The following is a 19,848-nucleotide window of genomic DNA, read 5'->3' as shown; positions in this document are numbered from 1 at the left end:
GAACATGTAGCCGTTTCAGATGTGAAACCTATGTTCCTGCTGAAGGCGTGGATCTCACTTACTCTTTTACCTGTTGCTAAGCACACGAGGAAAAGAGTTTTTAATGTGAGGTCCTTAAAAGAGGCTGATTGGAGCGGTTCAAATCCTGATGACATTAGGAACCTTAGGACCACGTCTAGATTCCAGCCTGGAGTGGACAACCGACGTTCCTTTGAGGTCTCAAAAGACCTAAGGAGGTCCTGTAGATCTTTGTTGGAGGAAAGATCCAAGCCTCTGTGGCGGAAAACCGCTGCCAACATACTTCTGTAACCCTTGATCGTAGGAGCTGATAGGGATCTTACGTTCCTTAGATGTAACAGGAAGTCAGCAATCTGGGTTACAGTGGTACTGGTTGAGGAAACTGCATTGGCCTTGCACCAGCTTCGGAAGACTTCCCATTTAGACTGATAGACTCTGAGAGTGGATGTCGTCCTTGCTCTGGCAATCGCTCTGGCTGCCTCCTTCGAAAAGCCTCTAGCTCTTGAGAGTCTTTCGATAGTCTGAAGGCAGTCAGACGAAGAGCGTGGAGGTTTGGGTGTACCTTCTTTACGTGAGGTTGACGCAGAAGGTCCACTCTTAGAGGAAGAGTCCTGGGAACGTCGACCAGCCATTGCAGTACCTCGGTGAACCATTCTCTCGCGGGCCAGAGGGGAGCAACCAACGTCAGCCGTGTCCCTTTGTGAGAGGCGAACTTCTGAAGTACCCTGTTGACAATCTTGAACGGCGGGAATGCATACAGGTCGAGATGGGACCAATCCAGCAGAAAGGCATCCACGCGAACTGCTGCTGGGTCTGGAATCGGAGAACAATACAAGAGGAGCCTCTTGGTCATCGAGGTAGCGAATAGATCTATGGTTGGCTGACCCCACAGGGCCCAAAGTCTGCTGCAAACATTCTTGTGAAGGGTCCACTCTGTGGGGAAGACCTGACCCTTCCGGCTGAGGCGATCTGCCATGACATTCATATCGCCCTGAATGAGCCTCGTTACCAGCGTGAGCTTTCGATCTTTTGACCAAATGAGGAGGTCCCTTGCGATCTCGAACAACTTCCTCGAAAGAGTCCCTCCCTGCTTGGAGATGTAAGCCAAGGCTGTGGTGTTGTCGGAGTTCACCTCCACCACCTTGTTTAGCTGGAGGGACTTGAAGTTTATCAAGGCCAGATGAACTGCCAACAACTCCTTGCAATAGATGTGAAGTGTCCTTTGCTCCTGATTCCATGTTCCCGAGCATTCCTGTCCGTCCAGTGTCGCACCCCAGCCCGTGTCCGATGCGTCCGAGAAGAGACGGTGGTCGGGGGTCTGAACAGCCAATGGTAGACCTTCCTTGAGAAGAATGCTGTTCTTCCACCACGTTAGAGTAGACCTCATCTCTTCGGAAACAGGAACTGAGACCGTCTCTAGCGTCATGTCCTTTATCCAGTGAGCAGCTAGATGATACTGAAGGGGGCGGAGGTGGAGTCTCCCTAACTCGATGAACAGGGCCAGCGATGAAAGTGTCCCTGTTAGACTCATCCACTGCCTGACTAAGCATCGGTTCCTTCTCAGCATGCTCTGGATGCATTCTAGGGCTTGGAAGATCCTTGGGGCCGACGGACAAGTCCGAAAAGCTCGACTCTGAAGATCCATACCCAAGGAGACAATGGTCTGGGATGGAACGAGCTGAGACTCCTCAAAATTGACCAGGAGGCCCAGTTCCTTGGTCAGATCCATAGTCCATTTGAAAATCTCCAGACAGCGACGACTTGTGGGAGCTCTTAAAAGCCAGTCGTCTGACGGAGCCGGACACAAGATCATGATACTGCTGCACAGTCTGTAAACTGTCAATCATGGGCAAGCGAGGAAGTACAGTGACAACCCGAATCTGTCTAGACTGTCTGGGTCTTACAGACAACTCCTTAACGGGTTGCTGAGGTTGCCGCACTGCGTCACAACAAGTCACTTCTGTTGGTTGTTGAACGTCTTCCCCGTGACACATTGACTCCGTAAACAAAAAATCCTCTAACAAGGACTAAGTTTGGACTGCATGTCATGCAACACAGCTCAAGGTCTATGGGAGCAGGTGTGGTAACAGACGGGATTAGCGACTGAAGTGGAACCACTACCTTCCCTGTAAGCATGTTATGCTTAAATAAAAGTCCATAAGAGGTTATGCAGCTAAAGGCTCCCTCCAAAAGACAGAGTCCTCAAGGGAATATCAGAAGGAGGGAGAAAAGAACTTTCTCATCTACAGGGACCTTATCCTAGAAAAGCTAAGTTCTCTGAGTGAGGGTTCACTGGTGCAAAAGCAGCAGACTAGAAGGCAACGTTATGAAACTGCTTGACAGTCTAGTGAGTTGGCAACAACCCAAGATGTGTTGAGAAGCATGCGGTAAGGTATGCAGAGCATGATGTATGCAGAGTATGCTGTATGCAGAGCATGCTGTATGTAGAGCATGTCGTATGCAGAGCATGCTGAATGCAGAGCATGCTGTATGCAGAGCATGTTGTATGCAGAGCATGCTGAATGCAGAGCATGCTGAATGCAGAGCATGCTGTATGCTGAGCATGTAGTAAGCAGAGCCTGCTGTAAGCAGAGCCTGCTGTAAGGAAAGCAGAGCGTGTGCATGGCGTTTAACATTTCTCAGAAATTCCATGACCAGTGCTAGAGTGCTTTATGCATGCTTGCATGGGGTTTAAACCATGGTATGAAAATGGAGGTAAGGTATGCTGAACAGCAGAGTCAGAACGAGCTGGAACAACAATAGTTGTGATTTCCTCTTCAAGACTCCGTTGAGGGAACACCTGAGGCTCAGTCTGCAAAGGCTGAATAAAAGACAAGCAGAAGGAAGGCGCATGGGTGGAGGAGGCTGACTCCTAGCATGAGTGGTTGAACCCAAGGGTTGCGCTTGCTGAGCGGTTGACGGAAGCGGAGTAGCAAGTTCCAGTTCCTGTGGTGTGAGCGGAGCGCGATGAGGAAGAGGCTGCGCAGAACAAGGTAAATGTCTCGCAAGCTGAGGCTCCTGAGGCGCAAGGCTAAGGTGTTGTGGTGCTTGCCTTGTGGAGGGTTGAGCTCGCTGCAGCGAGAGCTGAGGAGACTGACTCATGGACGGGAGAGGTTGTTGTACCTCAACCGAGTGTTGCATCACTGGTGGAGCAGCAAGTGGAGGCGGAGGAAGAGAGGTATAATCCTCCTGATCCCATTGTAAAGGTTGCCTTAAGGAAGGCGGAGGCTGAACACCACAGGGAACAGCAAACTCAGCACGGGCTCAACATCGTACGCCTGGCAGGTGGTACTGCGATCAGGCGGAGCGAGCGTAGGCGGAGGGAGTGTAGGCAGAGGCGGAGGAGTAACACTCTCAGCCCGACACTCACGCATTAAGTCCGAAAGCTGTGCTTGCATGGACTGTAGTAGAGTCCACAACATCGTACGCCTGGCAGGTGGTACTGCGATCAGGCGGAGCGAGTGTAGGTGGAGGGAGTGTAGGCGGAGGCGGAGGAGCAACACTCTCAGCCCGACACTCACGCATCAAGTCCTAAAGCTGTGCTTGCATGGACTGTAGTAGAGTCCACAACATCGTACGCCTGGCAGATGGTACTGCGATCAGGCGGAGCGAGTGTAGGTGGAGGGAGTGTAGGCGGAGGCGGAGGAGCAACACTCTCAGCCCGACACTCACGCATCAAGTCCGAAAGCTGTGCTTGCATGGACTGTAGTAGAGTTCACAACATCGTACGCCTGGCAGGTGGTACTGCGATCAGGCGGAGCGATCATAGGCGGGGGGGAGTGTAGGCGGAGGCGGAGGCACAACACTCTCAGCCCGACACTCACGCATCAAGACCGAAAGTTGTGACTGTATGGACTGCAGTAGAGTCAACTTGGGGTCAGCAGACACTAAGGTCTGCTGAGGTAAAGCCTTAACAGCAGAGATCTGTTGCGGCAGAACCTTACTCCTCTTAGGCGGAGTGTAATCAACTGATGACTGAGGAGAGTCAGAGCTAACCCAATGACTGCATTCGGGTTGTGAACTTTAACTTCGTACGTCTGGCATAGGTCTGGACTTAACGTTTAAGAGGTCTTGAGACCTGAGACCAGCGTTACTCTGCCTTTATTTTCTCCCCTAATCTCTTCTGCAGACGAGCAAAATAAGGGCTCAATCGTCTGCGGGTGGGAGTGACGGTCTCGGTAAGACACGCCCACAACCACCGAGGATACTTCTGTGCGCCGATCAAGGCCTGCTGAACCCTTATGCCCTTCGACATTGCTTCTCCCCTGGGCTTGGGAGCTTGCAAGAGGTCCCGGACTGGGAGGACGACTGGCGCGCACAAAAGTACCCTCACGCACTAATCACTTATCACTTTGATTTCTGTTTGCACTTATTTCACTGAACTCGAAACTTTAAGTGGTTTGTACCTGAAATACGCAATTCTATCCTTTCTCAAAGTTAGTAATTGCGAAAACAGAATTACAATGTAACAGAAAAATCTAATGAAAGATAATTCAGTGGCTGGAAAGAGACTAAACACTAGATCACTCTAGAAACGTTTAGTTTCTTCCCCTAAAGAGACTAGGGAGAAGAGCAAAAACGATAACGACGTTACTCGTACGCCTGGCAGGCTTGAATGAAACGTTTATCCTCTTTCTCCCTCCGTCTCTATCTCTCTCTCTCTCTCTCTCTCTCTTGACTTAGAACCTGAGAGAAGAGCCCAATCATATATATCGTTAAAACATATTATTGTTAAAGGAAAAAACTGAAAAGTTCCTTTATTAGGATCAAAACCATTAAGTTAAGAAAGAATGAACAAAACGCTAGACACGGTTACTCTTACTGCAACGTGAAACCGTGAACATTCTTTCTCTATCGTAACGATAGAGTGCAAGTTGAACGTTCTGAACGTCAACAACTGCAGAGACAAAACAAAACGTTAGTTCAACTTTGAAAATAGTACGAGACTATCAAAGAAATTCTTTCAAACTCTGTGGCGGAAATAGCATAATATGTTAACAGGTAAAACCGAAATGACGGGCTCAAAGTTTATTAACTTCGGTAAAAGACCGCCTACTATTAGGAAGGTCGAATATAAACAAATATAAAAATTAATTTTAATGAGTTTATAATAAAAGGAAGTTAATCGAAGAGGCCTATAAGAGGCGGAGAGATATAAAATAAATCTATAACTTTTGTTAAGCAAAATTAAGAAAGAGAGTCTATACTCTCTTAGACACCAACACTTCCGTCTAAGGGAAGGGTCGGCCATTGAAAGGTGAACGAGAGTTCATACTCTCTCGTCACCATAATTAATCAAATTAATTCCAAAAGCTAACTAAGCTAATATAGAAGTTTCCAGTAAAGCGACAGCCGAAATCAAAGAGAAATACTTCACCAAAGTCGTGAAAATACTCCAAGAACATAAGCGTATCCCAGAACGTCTTGCCGGAAGCACGACAGAGGAATAATTGAGGAGGTGTCAACAAGAAGTAATTGAGTACCTGGCCACAGGTGGCGCTGGTAAATACACCCCCTTCTAGTACTGTGATAGCTGGCGTATCCCTCCATAGAATTCTGTCGGGCAACGGAGTTGACAGCTACATGATTATCGGGTAAGTTTAATATTGAAAACATATATTTCCTGTGCGAAATCACACAATGAAATACAATACAAATGAACCATATAAATATTAACACTGTTGACATATATACTGAGTTAAAATATATAAACAACAGATGTAGGGGACGATAACATTAGCAACGTTACCAATGGTTGACAGAACTACCAACGTTGACGAATGGTACACAGTGTTACCAACGACACGATGACATTTCTAGAGATAGAAATGCTAAATATTTCCATACGTAAACTAAATAATTTTTCCATATAACTATTAAACAATAAATAGAAAGTACCAAAAGGCCACAGAACCTAACAAACCCACCTAACCTTGCCTAGAAGTACCCCGGTCACCAAACTCATATAATAAGCATTGGGGAATGACTTACTTTGTTTCACAGTACTACCAACGGTGACGAATGGAACACAGAACTACCAACGACACGATGACATTACTAGTGGCAGAAATGATAAATATTTCCATTCGAATATTAAATAATTTTTCCATATAACTGTTACACAATATATAAATAGTACAGAAAGACCACAGAACCTAACAAACCCACCTAACCTTGCCTAGAAGTACCCCGGTCACAAAACACGTATAATGGCTATTGAGGAATGACTTACTTTTATGAAGAAAACGTCGAAGTATTCGGTAACCTGGGAACAGAAACTTCTCCAATCGACACTAGTTTTCGAAGATATGTCGATACCATCCATGAGGGTCTCATGGTCCGAATGTTTATGCAAAAAGTGGATGGCACATAATATTATCTTCCATGGGGGTAGACGACTATTGTCCAAAAAAGTACCTTTATAGGCAGTAAGGTATAACCACAACGGCGTTTCTTCTTAGTTTTACGAATGATGGATTCAGAATAGCAATAAAACACGTGAATGTCTTGCCTATAAGATAAAACAGAACGACTCTATAACTTGCTCCATCGCTATATACGAAAAAAGAAACCGCACTTGTAATGAACACCTCACCAGGTCAAAGGTTACAACGGGAAAGGCATTGGAACAAAGCCTGTGAAAAGACCGCTAATAGGGATAAAGGAAGTGGGGGGGTAGGGAGATATCTGCATAGGCCTAAGGTGGTGATTGGTTAAGGGAAAAACAAAGAACTCTAGCGGGTAAACATGAATGAACTAAATACGGAAACTAGACCAGAGAAAGGATTTATAAGACACAGAGGAGAGAAAAAGAAATAACCAACAAAAATAAATAAAAACAATATAGGAAGGTACTGTAACATGGAATGAACGGTAAATAATATTGAATGGGAATATAAAATGAGATGATCATACCGAGAATTAACTGGATAAAAAAACTAGTCCAGAGTAAGTATTTATGTGCAACCAGGAAGAGAGAAAGAAATAACCAAACAAATAAACCCAATATAGGAAGGTAAAATGGAATGAATGATAAATAATATTGAATGGGAATAAAAAATGAGAAAATAACACGGAAATAAAAAGAGTAATTGAGGAGAGGAAACTCCTGCGCAGGGGGGGGGGATATATGCGCAGGTCGGAAACTGATGAAACGAACGAACGTACAAATGGGAAAGGAAATAACCAAACAAATACACCCAATATAGGAAGGTAAAATGGAATGTATGATAAATAATATTGAATGGGAATATAAAATAAGAAAATAATACGGTAATAAAAAGAGTAATTTGGGAGAGAAACTCCTGCGCAGGGAGGTTATATATGCGCAGGGAGGTTATATATGCGCAAGTCGGAAACTGGTGCGAACGAACGAACGTACAAATGGGTGCTAATGTTAGCAAGGAATGCTAACATTTGATCTACATCAGGTATGGAATGCTAACATTTAATCTACATCAGGCGTTGGCAGCATTGGTTACTGTATTACTACAAGAAATAACCTTTCAAACGGCTCCTCCCAAATATATCCAGTTATACTGTTTTGTATTTTCCTACGGTTATAATAAATACAAGAAGGAAATGTATAGAGAAGAAAAGGACTGATTTACGGTTATATATCGGTTCCCCAGTATGTTTTCCCCACCCAAAACCCCGAGTTCCCACTGGGGGTCCCCCATTATCGGAGGATATAGATGTATATATATTTCTGAAACTATTAATTTGCGACGGGAACGAGTGTTATTTTCGAAGGGAGCGTAATTTTTCCTATAAGAAAAAGTAGTTGGAATCCTAGGTTACATTGCCATGGAATAAACTACAATGAAACCCTAATAAATAGTGTTGTCCGCGGGTGTGGACGTGTGTTTCAGTGCTCTGTATCGAATCTGGCTTTAAACGGAATCATTTGAGTATCTCGTTGTCTATACTATGAAAAATCTCTTTGTGGGTGTTTGCTAGTGTTGATATTAGTGAAATATAGTGCTAAAAATCAGTGGTTTCCTTGTATGTGAGGTCTGTAGTGAAAGGCCTGACCCAGCATTTTTGCGTTGGGGTGGGGCTACTTGAAAAGTTCATTGAAAAATGATTCAATATGTCCTTCCTTAGAAAACGAAAAGGAAGACGTAATCCCGTGAATGATCTCGATCTATTTGTGACTGAAATCGACGCGGTACTCCTAGGAAGGGAGGAAAGTATAATGGCAGCAGCTTATGAAGAATGTGATGACGGAGGCAAACATGGCATGTGTGGGCACTGTGAGTCCTATGTCAATGATGGGATACAATGCGATCAATGCCGAAGATGGTACCATGATGAAGTAACTTGCTCTAACTTAAGGGATGGTACAAGTACTCTTTTAAAAAGCAGGAACATCATTTATAAATGTCCAAAATGTGTTGAGTCTGCATATGTTGATGACATGACGAGACTAAGCATCATCATAGAAGAGATGAAGGTAAATGTACAACAACAGATGTCTGGTTTTATGGATATGATAACTGCTCAATACGTGGATATGCGTCAAGAAATTGTCGAGCTGAAAGAGAAACTTATGGAATACGAAAAAGAGAATGTGACCAAGACTACATATGCAAGTAAGTTGAAATCAAGAAACACTTTGGTTATAAAATCTACGGAGGAAAATAAGAAGGCTTCAGATATCAAGAAAACTATCATGAAGAAGATAACCACGAATGTCGAACAGGTCAAAACCTCTAAACAAGGCCACTTGGTAGTTAATTTTGCGGATAAAACTGGGTTAGAAAAGGCTAAAAATGACTTAGAAGAGGTCAAGAATGACATTAAGGTAGAAGTAGATAAAAAGGATCTACTTAAACCGAAGATCAAGGTCTGCAATATTGATGAAAATGAAGATGATATAATTGCCAGTATAATGGAGAAGAATGAATGGTTGAATGATATATGTGAAAATGAAGAAGACTTTAAATTGATCAGGAAGTTTAAATCAAGACAAAGCGGTAAATTACACGTCATTATAAAGTGCAGTCCAACTATCAGGAAAGTCTTCCGTAAAAGAGATGATAGAGTATATACCACGCTTGGAGGATGCTGTAAAATCTATGATTCCTACAATGTATTTCAGTGTTATAAATGCCAAGAATTTGGTCATACTGCTGAAAATTGTAGCAAGACTCAGGTATGTGCCAAGTGTAGCCAGGATCATCGAACCACGGATTGTACTGTAAATACGTTAAAGTGTCATAACTGCACAATGAGGAATTACAATGATACGAATCATAAGACATATGACGATAACTGTAAAGTATACAAGGAGGAGCTTACCAGGATAAAAAATAGAACCGATCATGGAGTCTAGCCCATTGGTTAAGTGTGGTCTGATAAATATTCAATCGGTGGGGAATAAAACCTTAAAGATTAGAAATCTTATTAACGAAATGGAATTAGATTTATGCTTATTAACGGAAACTTGGTTGCAGGGAAATATTAGTGATAACTCAAAGATTCAGGAGATGACGCCGTGTACTCATGATTTCTATCACGTACCAAGAAAGGACAAAACTGGAGGAGGAGTGGGTGTCTTTGTGTCGAAAACTTTCTCTAGGGTTTCTATCATGAATGAAATAGTATTTGAAACGTTTGAATATATCTGTTTAAAACTGACAAGAAACAATAAGGTATTGAATATAATATCATTATATAGACCACCAGCGAGTAATATGACTAAATTCATTGAAGAATTTAGTATTCTTGTGGGTGTGGTGGACGATATTAAAAATACATTAATTGGTGGAGACTTCAACTGTTGGGTAGATGATGAAAATGATAATAAGGCTAAAGAACTCAAGGAAGTATTTGAGATGTTTAATTTAATAAACAGTGTTTTGGTATCAACGTCAGTAGGTGGTCATACACTCGACTTGGTCATATGTGGAAAAGACTCAGACCTAATAAAAAACCTTGAAGTGGAACCAGACTTTGAGATCTCAAAAACACATAAACTCATCACCTTTAATGTTAATACAAATTGCACCAGAGTATTGAAAAAATGGATCACATATAGGGAACGGGAAAATTTTGATGCTGAGAATTTTATTGAAGCTAGTGTAGCGCAAATGTCTTGTGTGAACACACAATGTGAACATATGGTAGACATAGAATGTGTTGAGTGCTATACCAAGAAATACAACGACAATTTTGGAAAAATGTACGATACCATGTGTCCCATAAAGAACAAACAAATAGTGGTACGCGAAAATGTTAGATGGTATAATAGTGAGCTATTAAAGGCAAAAAGACACAGACGTAAGATGGAAGGTAGATGGGAAAAGAGCCAAATCCTTACAAGCCAGAAATCTATATAATAAGGCCAGAAATGACTATAACGTCCTGTTAGAAAAAACAAAAAGAAAATTCTACAACGGCGAATGTAAAAAAACTAATAACATGAAGGACTTTCACAAAAACCTTGATGATTTGATGGGATTAAAGAAAAAATATGTCTTGCCTGACAATGTTTGTGCAGAGAGTTTTGCTATATTTTTTAGTGAAAAAATTGATAAAATCTATAGAGGCTTCCCCCAAAATCACTTGGAAGGACAGTCAGCTATGCCAGTGAAGGAGGGAAAGAAGTTAATAAAATTTAAGGAAATAAATATGTGCGACTTGTTAAAGGTTATGAGAGAGATGAAGAATACATATTGTGGAAACGACCCTTTCCCAAACAGTTCAATAAGTGAAGCTCCAAACAAACAAGTCGTATATAATATTTACCTGAACATAATTAACCTAAGTATATCGCAATCCTGTTTTCCTAGCTGTGAAAAAACTGCGTTGATCAAACCAATTTACAAAGGGAAAGGTGATGTAAACGAGCTAAATTCATATAGGCCCATTTCAAATTTATCCTACATGTCAAAGCTTATTGAAAAAGTCATAAGTGAGCAATTATGGGCGCATATTGACGAGTTAGAGGTATTCCCGGAAAATCAATCGGCCTACAGAGCTAATCATTCTACAGAAACTACTTTGTGCTCAATAATGAATGATATGATAGGTCTTCTTGATGGGGGAAAGTGTGGAATTTTAATTATGTTAGATCTTAGTGCTGCTTTTGACACTGTTGTGCATGAGTACTTACTTGACGACTTAAAGTCTATTGGAGTGACTCAGGAAGCACTGAAATTTTTGCGAAGTTACTTAGTGAACAGGAAGACTATTGTAGAAGTTTCTGGAAACCGATCCAATGAGAGAATTCTTATGAAGGGTGTACCACAGGGTAGTGTCCTGGGCCCTATCTTGTTTAACATATATACTATCGAGCTATCACACATCTTGAAAAAACAAAAAGTGGGTTTTAAACTATATGCAGATGATACTCAGTTTTACCTCTCAATTTCAACAACACAAGATACAGGGAAGAAAATTGATGAGATAATGACTGAAATAAAAACATGGATGCAGAGGAAAAAGCTTAAATTAAATGATGATAAAACAGAATGTATGTTCTTTGGCACAAGGGTGGCTTTGAAGAATTACCAGTTAATTCAAAGTATAAAAATTGGTGATGCTGATGTTGGGATTGTGCCTGTTGTGAAAAAATGTTATTTTCATTAGTAAAATAAATTTTTGAATATACTTACCCGGTGATCATATAGCTGTCAGCTCTGCTGCCCGACAGAAAAACCTACGGACGAAATACGCCAGCGATCGCTATACAGGTGGGGGTGTACATCAACAGCGCCATCTGTCGAGCAGGTACTCAAGTACTCCATGTCAACACAGAACCAATTTTCTCCTCGGCCCACTGGGTCTCTATTGGGGAGGAAGGGTGGGTCCTTTAATTTATGATCACCGGGTAAGTATATTCAAAAATTTATTTTACTAATGAAAATAACATTTTTCAATATTAAACTTACCCGGTGATCATATAGCTGATTCACACCCAGGGGGGTGGGTAGAGACCAGCATATATGTTAACAATAAGAGCTAAGTATTTCGTATTTCATTTTAGCAGTTATTCAAAATAACAAACATAAAATTAATAAGTACCTGGTAAGGAAGTCGACTTGAACAATTACTCTGCCTTTTTTAAGTACGTCTTCCTTACTGAGCCTCGCGATCCTCATAGGATGCTGAGCGACTCCTAGGAGCTGAAGTATGAAGGGTTGCAACCCATACTAAAGGACCTCATCAAAACCTCTAATCTAGGCGCTTCTCAAGAAAGAATTTGACCACCCGCCAAATCAACCAGGATGCGAAAGGCTTCTTAGCCTTCCGGACAACCCAAAAAACAACAATAAAAAGCATTTCAAGAGAAAGATTAAAAAGGTTATGGGATTAGGGGAATGTAGTGGTTGAGCCCTCACCCACTACTGCACTCGCTGCTACGAATGGTCCCAGGGTGTAGCAGTTCTCGTAAAGAGACTGGACATCTTTAAGGTAAAATGATGCGAACACTGACTTGCTTCTCCAATAGGTTGCATCCATTACACTCTGCAGAGATCTGTTTTGTTTGAAGGCCACTGAAGTTGCGACAGCTCTAACTTCATGTGTCCTTACCTTCAGCAAAGCATGGTCCTCCTCATTCAGATGGGAATGAGCTTCTCGAATCAAAAGTCTGATATAATAAGAAACTGCATTCTTCGACATAGGTAAAGAAGGTTTCTTAATGGCGCACCATAAAGCTTCTGACTGTCCACGTAATGGCTTAGTACGTCTCAAATAGTACTTAAGAGCTCTTACAGGGCATAGTACTCTTTCTTGTTCATTTCCAACCAAATTAGCAAGGCTTGGAATATCGAACGAATTGGGCCAAGGACGAGAAGGAAGTTCGTTTTTGGCTAAAAAACCAAGCTGTAAGGAACATGTAGCCGTTTCAGATGTAAATCCAATGTTCCTGCTGAAGGCGTGTATCTCACTGACTCTTTTAGCTGTAGCTAAGCAGACGAGGAAAAGAGTTTTCAAAGTGAGATCTTTAAAAGAGGCTGATTGAAGTGGTTCGAACCTTGCTGACATAAGGAATCTTAGTACCACGTCTAAGTTCCAACCTGGTGTGGCCAACCGACGCTCCTTCGAGGTCTCAAAAGACTTAAGGAGGTCCTGTAGATCTTTGTTGTTGGAAAGATCTAAGCCTCTGTGACGGAAGACTGCTGCCAACATGCTTCTGTAACCCTTGATCGTGGGAGCTGAAAGGGATCTTTCCTTCCTTAGGTATAAAAGGAAGTCAGCTATCTGAGTTACAGAGGTACTGGTTGAGGATACTGATTTCGACTTGCACCAGCTTCGGAAGATTTCCCACTTCAACTGGTAGACTTTGAGAGTGGATGTCCTCCTTGCTCTAGCAATCGCTCTGGCTGCCTCCTTCGAAAAGCCTCTAGCTCTCGAGAGTCTTTCGATAGTCTGAAGGCAGTCAGACGAAGAGCGTGGAGGCTTGGGTGTACCTTCTTTACATGCAGCTGACGCAGAAGGTCCACTCTTAGAGGAAGTGTTCTGGGAACGTCTACTAGCCATTGCAGTACCTCGGTGAACCATTCTCTCGCGGGCCAGAGGGGAGCAACCAACGTCAACCTTGTCCCTTCGTGAGAGGCGAACTTCTGCAGTACTCTGTTGACAATCTTGAACGGGGGGAACGCATAAAGGTCTAGATGGGACCAATCCAGAAGAAAGGCATCTATGTGAACTGCTGCTGGGTCCGGAATCGGTGAGCAATAAATAGGAAGCCTCTTGGTCATCGAGGTTGCGAACAGATCTATGGTAGGCTGACCCCACAAGGCCCAGTCTGTTGCATACATTCTTGTGAAGGGTCCACTCTGTTGGGATGATTTGACCCTTCCGGCTGAGGCGGTCTGCCATGACATTCATGTCGCCTTGAATGAACCTCGTTACTAGGGATATGTTTCGATCTCTTGACCAGGTGAGGAGGTCCCTTGCGATCTCGTACAACGTCATCGAATGAGTCCCTCCTTGCTTGGAGATGTACGCCAAGGCTGTGGTGTTGTCGGAGTTCACCTCCACCACCTTGCCTAGAAGGAGGGACTTGAAGCTTCTCAAGGCCAGATGAACTGCCAGTAGCTCCTTGCAGTTGATGTGCAACGTTCTTTGATCCGTATTCCACGTGCCCGAGCATTCCCGACCGTCCAATGTCGCACCCCAGCCCGTGTCCGATGCGTCCGAGAAGAGAAGGTGGTCGGGGGTCTGAACAGCCAGTGGCAGACCCTCCCTGAGGAGAATGTTGTTCTTCCACCAAGTCAGTGAAGACTTCATCTTCTCGGAAATAGGAACCGAGACCGCTTCTAGCGTCTTGTCCTTTCTCCAGTGAACAGCTAGGTGAAATTGAAGGGGTCGGAGGTGGAGTCTCCCTAACGCGATGAACTGGTCCAGTGATGAAAGCGTCCCTATCAGACTCATCCACTGTCTGACTGAACATCGGTCCTTCTTCAGCATGTTCTGGATGCATTCTTGGGCTTGACTGATTCTGGGGGCCGACGGAAAAGCCCGAAAAGCTTGACTCTGAATCTCCATTCCTAGGTATACTAAAGTTTGGGATGGGACGAGTTGGGACTTTTCCATATTGACCAGGAGACCCAATTCCTCGGTCAGATCCAGAGTCCACTTGAGATTCTCCAGACAGCGACGACTTGACGCAGCTCTTAAAAGCCAGTCGTCCAAATAGAGGGAGGCTCTGATGTCTGCTAAATGCAGGAATTTGGCAATATTCCTCATCAGTTTGGTAAAAACTAGAGGTGCCGTGCTTAGGCCAAAGCACAGGGCTTGGAACTGGTATACAACCTTCCCGAAAACGAACCTTAGAAAAGGTTGGGAATCTGGGTGGATGGGGACGTGAAAGTAAGCGTCCTTTAGGTCTAACGAGACCATCCAGTCTTCCTTCCTGACCGATGCCAGAACCGACTTTGTCGTCTCCATGGTGAACGTCTGCTTTGTGACAAAGACATTCAGAGCACTGACGTCTAGCACCGGTCTCCACCCTCCTGTCTTCTTCGCCACTAAGAAGAGACGGTTGTAGAAGCCCGGGGATTGATGGTCCCGGACTATGACTACCGCTCCCTTTTGAAGTAAGAGAGACACCTCTTGCTGTAAAGCTAGCCTCTTGTCCTCCTCTCTGTACCTGGGAGAGAGGTCGATGGGAGTTGTTGCTAGAGGGGGCTTGCGCAAGAATGGAATCCTGTACCCCTCTCTGAGTAACTTCACAGACTGTGCGTCTGCGCCCCTGTTCTCCCAGGCCTGCCAGTAGTTCTTGAGCCTGGCTTCCACTGCTGCCTGAAGAAGATGGCAGTCAGACTCTGCCTCTAGAGGACTTGGAACCCTTCTTCTTGCTCCCACGTTGTCTTTCGGCACGAGCACCTCCTCTGCTGGAGGCTCTGCCACGAAAGGGCGGAATGAACCTTGACGCTGGAGTGTCCATCCTGGGTCTAGGCACGGATGGCAAAGGGGTGGCTTTGCGTGCGGATGACGCCACCAGGTCATGAGTGTCTTTCTGGATCAAGGAGGCGGCAATCTCCTTGATCAACTCTTCAGGGAAGAGACACTTCGAGAGCGGAGCAAACATAAGTTCCAACTTTTGACATGGGGTGACTCCAGCAGACAAGAAGGAGCAAAGGTGATCCCGCTTCTTGAGGACCCCGGACACGAAAGAAGCCGCAAGCTCACTAGAACCATCCCGTATGGCTTTGTCCATGCAGGACATAATGAGCATGGAAGTTTCCTTATCAGAAAGTGAGGTCTTCCTGCTCAACGCTCCCAAACACCAGTCCAAGAAGTTAAAGACTTCGAATGCACGGAAAACTCCTTTCATAAGATGGTCCATATCCGAAGGAGTCCAGCAAATCTTGGAGCGTCTCATAGCCAGCCTGCGGGGAGAGTCTACCAGACTTGAGAAGTCGCCTTGGGCAGAGGCAGGAACTCCCAAGCCGAGAACTTCTCCCGTGGCATACCAGACGCTAGATCTGGAAGCAAGCTTGGCCGGGGGAAACATGAAGGTTGTCTTCCCAAGTTGCTTTTTGGACTGCAACCACTCTCCCAGTACCCTGAAAGCTCTCTTGGACGAGCGCGCGAGTACGAGCTTCGTAAAGGCAGGTGCTGCTGACTGCATGCCTAAAGCGAACTCAGAGGGAGGCGAGCGTGGTGCTGCAGACACAAACTGATCCGGATATAAATCCTTGAACAGCGCAAGCACTTTCCTAAAGTCTAAGGAGGGAGGCGTGGTCTTGGGTTCGTCGATGTCCGAGTGTTGGTCGTCAAGATGTGCAGCTTCGTCATCATCAGAGAGTCCATCGTCTGAATGTTGAGGAGGAAGCGGCAAAGGAGTAGGTAAAAGCTGGACGGCTGAGTCCGGCAGCACGGGTGCATGCGTGGCTGCACTGGACCCAACGTCATGGAACCGTTGGTCAGTCTGAGAACTGGCAACAACCATAGCTGAGTGGGTACGCAAAGCGTCTACTCCTGACTGTGGTCGGATAGCGGAGACCACCGTGGGTTGCGGAGGCTGACGCACCGCGTCAAAACACGGCAACTGAACTCCACCCTCCTGTTGTTGTGGTAGCACACGAACGTCAACGGAGGGTTCCGTGCGTCTGTGAACGTCAACATGCGTCTGGCAGGATCGACTGCGCATGGGTGGTGGAGCTCTCACAGCTGGAGTGTGGGAGCAGGCAGCCTCAGCGTCTGCTGGGCGCACAACCGTGGTTGGTTGTAGGCTAACGGGTGCAGCGTCAACCTTCTCCGCACGATACTCCTGCATAAAGGAAGCTAACTGAGTCTGCATAGACTGTAGCAAAGACCACTTATGGTCTACAGCAGCTGGTGCGGCAACAGACGGAGTTAATGCCTGTTGTGGTACCACTTTGCCTCTCTTAGGAGGCGTGCAGTCGTCGGAGGACTGCAGCGAGTCCGAACTGACCCAGTGGCTACACCTGGGCCGTTGGACTTGCTCGGAAGGGACCTTGCGTTTAAGAGGCCGTGAGACCTTGGTCCACCGTTTCTGGCGAGAAACCTCTTCCGCAGACGAGGAATGAACGGGCTCACTCGTCTTCTTGTGGGTGGGACGATCTAGGCAAGATACGTCCGAAACCACGGAGGGAACGTCTGTCCGCTGATTAAAGCCTGTCGAACCCTTTGGTCGTACGACATTGCTTCTCCCCTGGGCTTGGGAGCTTGCAAGAGGTCCCGGACTGGGAGGACGACAGGCACGAACAGACGCACCCTCATGCGTAACACTGACACTTTTCACTGCACTAACACTCACTTCACTTCCCACTGCACTCTTACCTTTCAACTCCCTGACGTCAGCCATGAGTTGATTGCGGTCATTAGCCAATGACTCGACTCTCTCACCTAGAGCTTGGATGGCACGCATCATATCTGCCATCGAAGGTTGATGAGAGCTAGCAGGGGGGTCGGGTGCAACCACTACAGGGGAAGGAATAGGTTGTGGGGCATGGGGAGAGGAAAAATCTACTGAGCGAGACGAACTCCTCCTGATTCTATCCTTCTCTAGCCTACGTGCATATTTCAGGAATCTTGAAAATCGAATTCCGAAAGCCCAACGCATTCCTCACATCGATCTTCCAATTGACAGGCTTTACCCCTACAATTGGAACAAACGGTGTGCGGATCGATAGAGGCCTTCGGAAGACGCCTTGAACAGTCCCTAGCGCTACACTTCCTGTACTTGGGGACTTGAGAAGGGTCAGACATCTTGAATTAGTCAAAGGGGGGAATTCAAAATCTATCCAAGTCGTCAACAAATAATCCAAAATTCAACAAAAGAATGCAAGGAAGTATTGAAGATAACTTCTGCACAGCGATAGCTAATAACCAGAAATGAATACTTCACCAAATAACGTGAAAATCAATCCAGAAAACAACAGCGTATTTAGTAGGTCTTGCCGGTGGCACGACAGAGAGAAAATTGGTTCTGTGTTGACATGGAGTACTTGAGTACCTGCTCGACAGATGGCGCTGTTGATGTACACCCCCACCTGTATAGCGATCGCTGGCGTATTTCGTCCGTAGGTTTTTCTGTCGGGCAGCAGAGCTGACAGCTATATGATCACCGGGTAAGTTTAATATTGAAAATTTGGGTGTACTGATAGACTGTAATTTGTCAATGAAGGACCAAATTGTGAACACAGTGAAAGTGTGTAACTATCACCTGAGAAACATAGCATTTATTAGAAAATATTTAACAGAGGGCAGTACAAAAATTTTAGTGATGAGTCATGTAATATCAAGGCTTGATTATTGCAATTCTCTGTACTACAAATTGCCCAATACACTACTAAGGAAGCTTCAAAATGTGCAAAACCGGGCGGCTAGACTGATAAAAGGCATCAAATTTCGGGAGAGAATAACTCCTGCACTGATCGATCTACATTGGTTACCTGTTAAGGCTAGGATTGAATTTAAAATTTGCTTGTTGACTCACAAAGCACTTACAAGTGATAAGCCTAAATATCTTCGTGATTGCTTGGTCCCCTACCCTGAAGCTACCAGCGCCACTGTAAGAGTTAGACAGGCAGATGACCCACATAGACTATTCGAAATTAGTGTGAATCATGCAATAGGAGGAAGAACGTTCAGTTATGCTGCACCGAGACTCTTTAACGACCTTCCACTCGATGTCAAGAATAGCACAAATGTGGCTGCCTTCAAGAAAAACCTGAAGACTTATCTTTTTAGAAAGTGTTATAATAGTGACCTGAAAACTATTAAGCCTGAATACAAATGCTAGCGAAATAACTGATAACGATACAGAGCAAAATAATAACTGGAAAGGAATTATTTTTTCATACACCAAGGCCCGCCTGAACAGACCTTTAGTGTTTGATGGAGGGCGAGAAATAAACCTCTAAAAGTAAAAGTAAGTAATATGGACACGGCCTCCTACGTTAGGTCAGGTCAGACTAAGGAACACGAGATTGGCTACAGATCTGACCTTATTTAAAGGGTAAAGGCATTAGAAAAGTGAACACCACACAGAAATAACATGGTAAAATAACGGGTATGTTATTTTGAGTTATGTAACGTCAATTTCTTTCATAGAGACTGACTAAAAAAGAAAATTCTAACGAAATTCTGACATAACAATGGCCGACCTTACAAGCTTAGTTCAGTGTATAAACAAAAAAGATTTAAGCCAAACATAAGGCACTGAGTTAATTTGAATGTATAATAAAGTCGTAAATATTTACACCAGTAGTTAATCCATAAAATATTTATAATAATTACTTTTATGAATGAGTTAATTACCTGATAATACATAGAAAATGAAGAAACTTTCTCAATGACACTTTCGGACGTCGGCCATAAACACCAGAATTCGGTACTTCTAAGAGCACTATGGATCCGTTTTATTTAAATATATAAATATTATATATTTATTAGCATGATTTAATGTAATTTACATGTTCTTAATAAAAATATATAAAATAATAAATTATCTAAATTATGACTCAAGGACAAAAGAATAATATATTCATAGTTAATAGAATATATCGATGAGAACAGACCTTTACTTTCTTTGTCTATGGCCACAATAAAAATTTAAGCAAAATAAAAAATACTTATTGTATGTATGTATGTATGTATGAGTGGAAATACCTTAACTTTGTGAAAGGGTTTGAGAAATTGTGTATCGCCATGATCAGCAAACTACAGGTGGTCATGGCCACTAATAATAGGTTGGTTTGCTGTAAGCGATCAGATTAACGTCCCTCACCATTGCCATTCCTCGAAGGCTAGCCTGCTGATGAAATTGGCCAAAACTAATGACTAATGACATGTCTGGGGCCTTTGTCCAAGTTATTCGTACACCTAGCATTTCTCGATTTA

General features: G+C 44.0%; 1 protein-coding gene across 1 annotated transcript in view; it reads left to right on the top strand.

The window, feature by feature from the left end:
- LOC137624304 (2-(3-amino-3-carboxypropyl)histidine synthase subunit 1) overlaps positions 1-19,848 on the top strand; it is a 372,750-nt gene that overhangs the window by 338,048 nt on the left and 14,854 nt on the right. The window lies entirely within an intron of this gene.

The sequence above is a fragment of the Palaemon carinicauda genome, chromosome 31, assembly GCF_036898095.1.
Source record: "Palaemon carinicauda isolate YSFRI2023 chromosome 31, ASM3689809v2, whole genome shotgun sequence".
Classification (NCBI taxonomy): Eukaryota; Metazoa; Arthropoda; class Malacostraca; order Decapoda; family Palaemonidae; genus Palaemon; species Palaemon carinicauda.
The sequence above is the reverse complement of the archived record's forward strand: the minus strand, read 5'-3'. Positions and strand labels throughout refer to the sequence as shown.